Source organism: Gorilla gorilla, chromosome 1 (genome assembly GCF_029281585.2).
Source record: "Gorilla gorilla gorilla isolate KB3781 chromosome 1, NHGRI_mGorGor1-v2.1_pri, whole genome shotgun sequence".
In the NCBI taxonomy this organism is placed as follows: domain Eukaryota; kingdom Metazoa; phylum Chordata; class Mammalia; order Primates; family Hominidae; genus Gorilla; species Gorilla gorilla.
This window is the reverse complement of record NC_073224.2, coordinates 121,135,436-121,144,798: the sequence shown is the minus strand read 5'-3', so window position 1 is coordinate 121,144,798 and position 9,363 is coordinate 121,135,436. Positions and strand designations below refer to the sequence as shown.

The 9,363-nt window shown below is 48.8% G+C and overlaps 1 pseudogene; it reads left to right on the top strand.

Annotated features, from left to right (window-relative positions):
• Positions 1 to 2,766: 2,766 nt before the first annotated feature.
• On the top strand, positions 2,767 to 5,396 carry LOC101128878 (neurofilament heavy polypeptide-like; annotated as a pseudogene).
• The last annotated feature ends 3,967 nt before the right edge of the window (positions 5,397 to 9,363 follow it).

The following is a 9,363-nucleotide window of genomic DNA, read 5'->3' as shown; positions in this document are numbered from 1 at the left end:
TGTTCTACTGCAGGGATATTTTGACTGGGAGGATGTGCATGCTCCCAGACTATCATAGCAGCCCTGCGGATCATGTTTATTCCCCTCCACCACCCAAAAAAGAGAATACTTAAGATGGACATTAGCCCAAGTATATACTTGTGGTCCTAAAAATTGGTCAATTTGATCCACAACCCCAAAAGGATCATCTAATGGTGATTTAAGTTCCCTCTTCAGGTTTCTGACCTCTGAACTAGTTAAGGGGGCATTTTCAGAGCCAATTCCCCTCCTCCAAGTGGTACTTCTCTTAAGGGAAAAAGGGTTGGGGCAGACTCCTTTGTGGAGGAGGGGAAAGGGAAGTTTCGAATATCCTTTTTACGTTGTTCTATTTCACACTGAAGCTTTCCTGGGACAGGGCATTCAGACTGGGAATGGCCCCAAGAGTCAGGATTATAACAGGAGGGAACAACGTGAGCAGGGGAAGGGTTTGGGGTGGCTACATCTGCTTGAGGAGGAGGCAAAGTTGGTGGTGTTTAGCAGAGGAAGGTGGTCTAAAGGATCCCATGTGTTAATGGACTGTTTGGGGTAGGGGTCTCAATTTCTTTAGGGGAGGTAGTTTCTGGCTTATTTCCTGTAGCTTTTAGAGGGTAGAAGAGGACAGGCCCCTGCCCCCAGCACAGGGCATAGTCTATTTCCTCTTGGGAGACAGGACTTTTATCATTGACATATTCTATTAAAAGTTGACAAATCCAATCCTCATTTGACCCAAACCTTGGTGAGAAAACTGAAGATTTGAGAATAGGTTTTTTGGTCCAAATAAAGCAACAATATTTGGTCCAAATAAAGCAACAATATTTATCATTTTTTGCTTCTTCTTATGTTTTGTCCTTTCATTATCCCTCCAATATTTTAACATGAGACCTAGAGGGCTATCAGAGGGAATTTTATTGTCTGTCTTGTCCTTTATATTCCCTGTCCTGCTTAGGGTATTTCCCATCCTGGAAGTTGTAGGCATTTCCCTGAGTTTCCTGACTGTGTGTGGCTCATTCTCTCTTACTAGAGATTTCTTGCACTCTTTCTCTGGAGGCTCAGCACCTCCCTCCCCCGCAACCACTGGAAGTTTCTTGCACTCCTTTGCTTTCCCTTTGTCCTTCTTTGGCCGTTTCTCTCCTGGGAATTTAGGTCCTTCTTAGCATTGATGGGTCAGTATAAACCCCCGACAAGAAAGCCACCTTAAGCCATATGACGTGACCACAGAACAGCAAATCCAGACTCCACACTCGCTTTGCACTTAATTGTGCATCTTATTCACACACTTTCAACCTCCAGGACATCCCAACCACCAAGGAAGTACTTCACCACCCCACAGCTTTTCTTACCTTGGTCTATGCACAGAATTACCTGGTCACTGCAGTATCTGTAGGCCTTTTCCTCCCATGTTGCTGAGAGTCTGGGTTTATTCGTCACGCCAGGTGGGTCTCGATCCCTCACTCCTGAGGCAGCCGCAATGAGGCAGTGGGATGCGTCTCCTCACAAGAGATGATTGGAGACCATTCCCCTGAGGAGAATGGGTTCCTAGATGAGCCCCCAAGTTGTTAGAAGCAAGTGCTCAGTGCCACAAGGAAAAACCAGCACTTAGATAGAAAATTTCTCAGCAAGGCACATTTACTTTGCAGAAGGGTGCTGCCTGCATCCCTCCAATCACAAGAGCACACCAAGTCAGGTAGGGCAGGGATTTTTATCCCTAAAATGGTTCCTGTTTCTGTGTCCTTTCCCCATTGGCTGGAGTTGGGCACAGTCTAAGCTGACCCTATTGGCTAGTGTTTGAAATTGAATAAGGTCAGTTAGGCAGGAAGGGAGAGGCTGTCCATTACCAACTAGGTGGGAAGGGTTGTTTACAGAGTAAGATATTTGCTCTTTACAGATTAAGCAGAGAAACAAGTGCTCATTACTGATTAAGAAAGACCATGGAAGCTTTGAAGAGGAAATTATTATTTCTGGCAGGACTATGGTCAAAATTGCCATTTCTGTATTTCACACTCAACTGAATTTTTTGAACTGTGAGATTTTGGAAGAGAAAGAAATTCCAAATAGGATTAGATCCCCTCACATTTCAGTGGAGGACTCTAAGCCCTGAGAGGTTCTGGGTTGTGCCTGTCCCCTTCCTCCACACTTTCATCACCTAATCCCTAGCCCCTTGGACCTGTGCTCCAAACTCAGAGACACTCCTTGCTTCTTCCTGAGACCTCACTGTCACTTTTTGCCTTGCACACGTCACTTGTCCTTAGTTGTAGTAATCCCTGAATCCCACCTCACCTTCCTGCCTAACTTCCATCTCCTCTCTTTGGTGCCTTCACTTGCACCCTCATTACACCTTCCCACAGACTCAGGGTAGAAACACAAAAAGGGAGTAAAGTGTCTAGCATTTTTTTTTTTTTGAGATGGAGTCTTGCTCTGTTGCACAGGCTGGAGTTCAGTGGCGCAATCTCAGCTCACTGCAACCTCCCTCTCCTGGGTTCAAGCGATTCTCCTGCCTCAGCCTCCTGAGTGGCTGGGACTACAGGTGCACACCACCACACCCAGCTAATTTTTGTATTTTTAGTGGAGATGGGGTTTCACCATATTGGCCAGGCTGGTCTTGAACTACTGACCTCATGATCCACCAGCCTCAGCCTTCCAAAGTGCTGGGATTACAGGCATGAGCCACCATGCCCAGCTGCATTTTTACCAAAAACTGACATTTGAGTGCCTCCCATCCCGTCCTGGCCCCAGGCACCTGCTCAGACCATGATGAGCTTTGGTGGCGCTGAGGTGCTGCTGGGTGCTGAACGGCAGCAGCAGCCTCCACTACACACTGACCCTAAAGGGCAGCACAAGCGGAAGGCGCTCGGCTGCTGGATCCTCCAGCGGGTTCCACTCGTGGACGCGGATGTCCATGAGCTCCGTGTCCGCCTCGCCCAGCCACTTCGGGGGCGCCTGCTGCCTCAGGCACTGACTGGCTGGACACGCTGACCAATGGGATGGGAGGGCTGAGTGGTGGCGGCAGCCACAGCGCACAGTGAGAAGGAGCAGCTGCAGGTGCTGAAGGACTGCTTCACAGGCTAGAGCGACAAGGTGCGGCAACTGGATGTGCACAACTGCAGCCTGGAGGGTGAGGCGGTGGTGCTGCGATAGCAGCAGGCGGGCTGCACCACCGTGGGTGAGCTGTATGAACTCGAGGTCTGCGGGATGCGCCCCACGGTGCTGTGCCTGGGCATGGTGCGCGGTCTGTTGCGCCTGGAGCAGGAGCACCTGCTCCAGGACTTCCACATGTGCACCAGTGCCTCCATGATGAGGCCCAGCAGTGCAAAGAGGTCAAGGCTTGTGCTGTTGCGGCTTCTTGCAGGAGGCCGAGGCGGCGGGCGTGGAACTGCAGAAGAAGGTGCAGGCACTGCAAGAGGACTGCAGCTACCTGTGGCACCACCAGCAGGAGCAGGTGAGCGAGCTGCTCGGCCAGATGCAGGGCTGCGGTGCCTCGCAGGCGCAGGCGCAGGTGCAGGCCGCGGAGGGGACGCCCTCAAGTGTGACGTGATGTCACGGCGTCTGCACTGCATGAGATCTGCGGCAGCTTGAAGGCCACGCGGTGCAGAGCACGCTGCAGTTTGAGGAGTGGTTCCAAGTGAGGATGGACCGGCTGTCTGAGGCAGCCAAGGTGAACACAGACGCCATGTGCTGAGTGCAGGAGGAGATAACTGAGTACCAGCGTCAGCTTCGGGCCGAGACCACAGAGCTGGAGGCACTGAAGAGCACCATCGACTCACTGGAGAGGCAGTGTTCTGAGCTGGAGGACCGTCATCAGGCCGACATTGCCTCCTACCAGGAAGCCACTCAGCAGCTGGACGCTGGAACACCAGGTGAGAAATGGCAGCCCAGCTGCCAGAGTACTACCAGGACCTGCTCAATGTCAAGATGGCTCTGGATATAGAGATAGCCGCTTACAGAAAACTCCTGGAAGGTGAGGAATGTCAGATTGGCTTTGGCCCGATTCCTTTCTCACTTCCAGAAGGACTCCTCCAAATTCCCTCCATGTCCACTCACATAAAGGTCTAAAGCAAAGAGAAGATCAAAGTGATAGAGAAGTCTGAGAAAGAAACTGTGATTGTGGAGGAACAGACGGAGGAGACCCAAGTGACTGAAAAAGTGACTGAAGAAAAGGAAAAAGAGGCCAAAGAGGAGGAGGTCAAGGAGGAAGAAGGGGGTGAAGAAGAGGAGGCAGAAGGGGGAGAAGAAGAAGCAAAGTCTCCCCCAGCAGAAGAGGCCACATCCCCAGAGAAGGAAGCCAAGTCCCCAGTGAAGGAAGAGGCAAAGTCACCGGCTGAGGCCAAGTCCCCAGAGAAGGAGGAAGCAAAATCCCCAGCTGAGGTCAAGTCTTCTGGGAAGGCCAAGTCCCCAACAAAGGAAGAGGCAAAGTCACTGGCTAAGGCCAAGTCCCCAGAGAAAGAGGAAGCAAAATCTCCAGCTGAGATCCAGTCCCCCCGGGAAGGCCAAGTCCCCAGCAAAGGAAGAGGCAAAGTCACTGGCTGAGGCCAAGTCTCCAAAGAAGGCCAAGTCCCCAGTGAAGGAAGAAGCAAAGTCCCCTGAGAAGGCCAAGACTCTTGATGTGAAGTCTCCAGAAGCCAACACTCCAGCAAAGGAGGAAGCAAGGCCCTCTGCAATAAATCCCCCAAAAAGGCCAAAAGCCCTGTCAAAGAGGAGGTCAAGTTCCCAGAGAAGGCGAAGTCTCCCCTGAAAGAGGATGCCAAGGCCCCCAAGAAGGAGATCCCAAAGAGGGAAGAGGTGAAGTCCCCAGTGAAGGAGGAGGAGAAGCCCCAGGACGTAAAAGTCAAAGAGCCCGCAAAGAAGGCAGAGGAAGAGAAAGCTACCGCCACGCCAGAAACAGAGAAGGAGAGCAAGAAAGAGGAGGCATCCAACAAGGAGGTTCCAAAGCCCAAGGTGGAGGAGAAGAAGCAAGCTGCCATCGAAAAGCCCAAAGAATCCAAAGTTGAAGCCAAGAAGGAAGAGGCTGCAGATAAGAAAAAAGCAGCCACCCTAGAGAAGGAGGCTCCTGCCAAGGTGGAGGTGAAGGAAGATGCTAAACCCAAAGAGAAGACAGAGGTGGCCAAGAAGGAACCAGATGATGCCAAGGCCAAGGAACCCAGAAAACCGGCAGAGAGGGAGGAGGCGGCAGCAGCAATGGAGAAAAAAGATACCAAGGAGGAGAAGGCCACTGAGGTCAAGAAGCCTGAGGAGAAACCCAAGACCCAAAGCCAAAGATGACCCTCTCAAAGGAGCTCAGCAAACCTAAGGTGGAAAAGGCTGAAAAATCCTCCAGCACAGACCGAAAAGACAGCAGGCCTCCAGAGAAGGCCACAGAAGGCAAGGCTGCCAAGGGGAAGTAAGGCAGGGAGAAAGGAATGTCTGGAGCAGCCAAAGAAACTCAAAAGGGTCCTGGAGCTCAAGGATCAGAGTAATGCAATTTTTACTTTTTATGTAAGAAGAAACTGCTTAGATGACAGGGCCTCCTTCTTCAAACAGGAACTTCTATTAGCAATATGTTAGCAAAAGAGGGCAATCCCAGCCCCCTGCCCCAACACCCTCCCGAGGCGATGGACAATTATGTTATGATAGCTTATGTAGCTGAAAGTGATACATGCCAAATGCCATTCGTAAATACTTGACTATAAAAACTGCCCCCCTCCTTTCCAAATAAGTGCATTTATTGCCTCTATGTGCAACTGACAGATGACTACAATAATGAATGAGCAGTTAGAAACACATTATGCTTGAGATGTCTTAACCTTTTCCCAAATGCCTTCTGTTTTCCAAAGGAGTGGTCAAGCCCTTGCCCAGAGACCTCTATTCTGGAAGAGTGGTCCAGGTGGGGCCGGGCACTGGGCACTGAATTATGCCAGGGCGCACTTTCCACCTGTGTCCAGTTTCAATTGCTTCTGTGCAATAAAACCAAGTGCTTATAGAACGAAAAAAAGAAAAAAAAACTGATATTTGCCAGGGCTTCAGTGATGATCAGAAAGGCCACACTGTGTGTCTGTGGCCAGGTCCTATTGATGTTTATCTTGGCTGTATCTAGATGATCACAGCAGAATTTCAGTATCAGTATCAGCAGCAAAATCAGATTCCACAAACATTGTCACTGCCGGGCAAAGAGGTGAGTGTTCTCACAAAAGCAGCCTAATGTTATCGGCCACCAATGCATGCACCATGGCAGCAGATGTACTCTTTTCCAGCCAAAAAGTCTGTCTCTGAGAGCTTGTTCCTTTGTCAGGTGTTATCTCCTCCAAGGCAAAAACTGAGTTTTCTTTTCCTCTTGGGCTTCCCACCCACAAAGCAGAGAGGACAGAATCGGCCCACGGTGCCAGTTCCTGTGTGAAGCCTGGGTTCCGGATATGAAAGTCACTGACCTTGGAATTCCCCCAAGCGTTAAACACCTCTGAGAGAAGGGGTACATGCTTGTTGCTAGCTGTATAATCATGTGCTTTTAGGGAAAAGAGCTTTGAGCCACCACATGCTAGATACACAAATTTAGGCGTGTCATTTCATGTCTTTGAAACTCGGTTTCCACATTTGTAAAAGAAGACAAATGCTTTGTTCTCAAGCCTATTGTGAGATCAAATGAAGTGACGTGTGTCCAGGGTCTAGCATGATGCCTGGCCCCTAGGAGATGCTCAACAAATGTCAGCTTTCTTCCCAGATTGCCTCTATGTTCCTGATAATGAGGCCAACTTAAGAGAATAAAAGAGACAAAATAGAGAAGTTTCACCTTCGGAAATAAGTCAGGAGAGCTCAAGCTCAGGGCTTGAAGACTTCGTAGCAAAGAAGTCGTGAACTGTAGACTGAGAAGAACTAGGAAACTTTATATGATTCCTTAGGTATGCATTACTTTTCTCTGCTTTTTATTTTTGTTTTTGTTACCCTCCTCTTCCTAGTTATTTCTCAGGATTGCCTAAGTATAAAGCCAGCAAGGCCTGTGAGATTGTGATCTAAGAAGCTGTGATGTAGGGAGCAGGGGGAGACAGGGCCCTTTCTCAGCTGTTGGGCTTGGGATATGAGCCCCAGAACACTAAGGAGGTGGTGCATGCTGCCCAGAGTAAAGGAAGATAGACTGAGGCCCTAGCTCTGAACAGAAAGGGTGGGAGACATCGGCTCGCCTAGGCCAGGAGAGCGGCCACCATGGCTAAGTAGTAGGAAGTCTATGCAGCTCTCCAGCAAACTGCAAGAGCCCCAAAAGTGCTGGTTGTATGAATAACTGAACAAGCAGGTGAAAGAAGTGATGATGTAATGGAATTCAAGCTAAAAAAAAAAAAAAAAACCCAGGCTTAAAATGCAAATTCTAACTTTTTCCTATTTAGTATCTGTGTGATCTTCAAAGTAACCTCTTTGGGCCTCAGTTTTGTCATGTCTGAAATGGTGAGGTGCAGCCAGGTGCCATGGCTCACACCTGTAATCCCAACACTTTGGGAGGTCAAGGCAAGTGGATCGCTTGAGGCCAGAGTTCAAGACCAGCCTGGGCAACATAGTGAGACCCTGTCTCTACAAAAATGAAAATTAAAAAAAAAAAAATGATGATCTGTGGGAAGGAGTTACAATCTGGCCTGCTCACTTATACTCAAAAGTTTGTGGTGAAGACTAGATGAGGTCACCAAGAAAAAACCTACACCGAATGCCGGAAATTTCAGGACAGCATCGTGATGGTGAGGGTGGCCGTAAAAAACATCTGGGGAAAATCACTCAAGGGAAGACTTCTGGGGTTTGGTTGAGCCCTGGCCAGATCCCACTCCAGGAGAGAGAGCAGTCTCTTCAGTCAGATGAGCTGATCATCTCAGGGCAACCCAGCAAATGTATCCCTTTCTGGCAGCTTCCAGGGTTGCTTTTTTCAAAGGACCGTGGGCCAAAGTCCCTGCCTGCTGCTGCCACCCTCTGGCAGCAACCTGAGCCACACTCTTGTCAATTTCACTGGTTAGAACATCTAACTTTTACACATTCGTTTATATTTGCATAGTGTTTTTCAGTTTACACTTCTTCCCCCCACAAGAATGATATTCTTTTATCCAAACAATATCCTTGTGGCATAAACATTTTTGTAGTTGAAGAAACCAAGGCTTGGGAAAGGTAAATGGTTTGTCTAAGGAGACTTAGCAAGGAGATGAGACCAGGCTCTCTGATTCCGAGACCTGTGTTCTTTTCACTGTCATAGGGGCATGTCAGTTAGTTCTACTGCTGTTGTTGCACTTCTCAAACTCTGACAGAATCGGATACGAACATGGAGTTCTCCAGACCTCCTCTCTCACCCCATCCCTCCAACACATCCCCAAATTCTCCAGACCCCATCTGTACCTGCAGCTGCCTATGAGTAAAGGGAGGTAAGGACTACAAATATGAACAAGGCAGAGCAGCACCTGCTCTTCTCTGGGATTCAGACAGATGAAGGAGATGAGACAGATACCCAGGGACCTCAGGACCTGGGAGAAATGCACATGGAATTCACCAGAGGCCAAAGGGACTCCAGCTAGGTGGTACCTGAGCTGGTCCTGAAGAGACAAACAGGATGTAAGTTCACAAAGAGGTAGATGCAGGACCTTCCAGGCAGAGGAAATGGCAGAAGCCAGGCTTCAGTGCACTGAACCAGGGAATACCTGCTCCGGTTGAGCAGAGGAGGGAGGCAGGTGGTGAAGCTGGAGAGGGAAGTTGGAGGAGATCTCGGCAGGATGGAATTCATACTGTTTTCTAAAGGCAACAATAAACCAGCCATCCTGCATGTCTCCCATTTATTCACTTAACAAATATTTATTGTGATAGACATATACTCTGTTTGTTTCTCGGGATAAAAGCAAAAGCATAACTTTGTTACAGAGTATTCATTTATTTCTGCAATGGATATTGACTGCCTGCTTTCCCTGTGCCAGGTATTCTTCTAGGCCCTGGGGGATGTATTTCTGTGCATACTGAACATACACTCTAGTGGGAAAGGCATAATAAACAACAAAAATGAGTAAAATAGAAGTATTTAGATAGTGACAAGTATTCAAGAGAAAAATAAAGTAGAAAAAGAGTCATGCAAATTGGAGACATGGGTGGGGATTTGCCCTTTTGGAGAGCATGGCCACAAACGACTGACGGAGGAGGTGGCTCTGAGTAAAGGCCTAAAGCAGCGGTTTCCAACCTTCGTGGCACTAGGGGCCAGTTTCATGGAAGACAATTTTTCCATGGACCGGGGCGCTGGGGTAGAATGGCTTCAGGATGAAACTGTTCCACCTCCCATCATCAGGCATGAAACTCTCATAAGGAGCGCAACTTAGATTCCTCAAACTCACAATTTACAATAGGGTTCGCGCTCCTAGGAGAATCTAA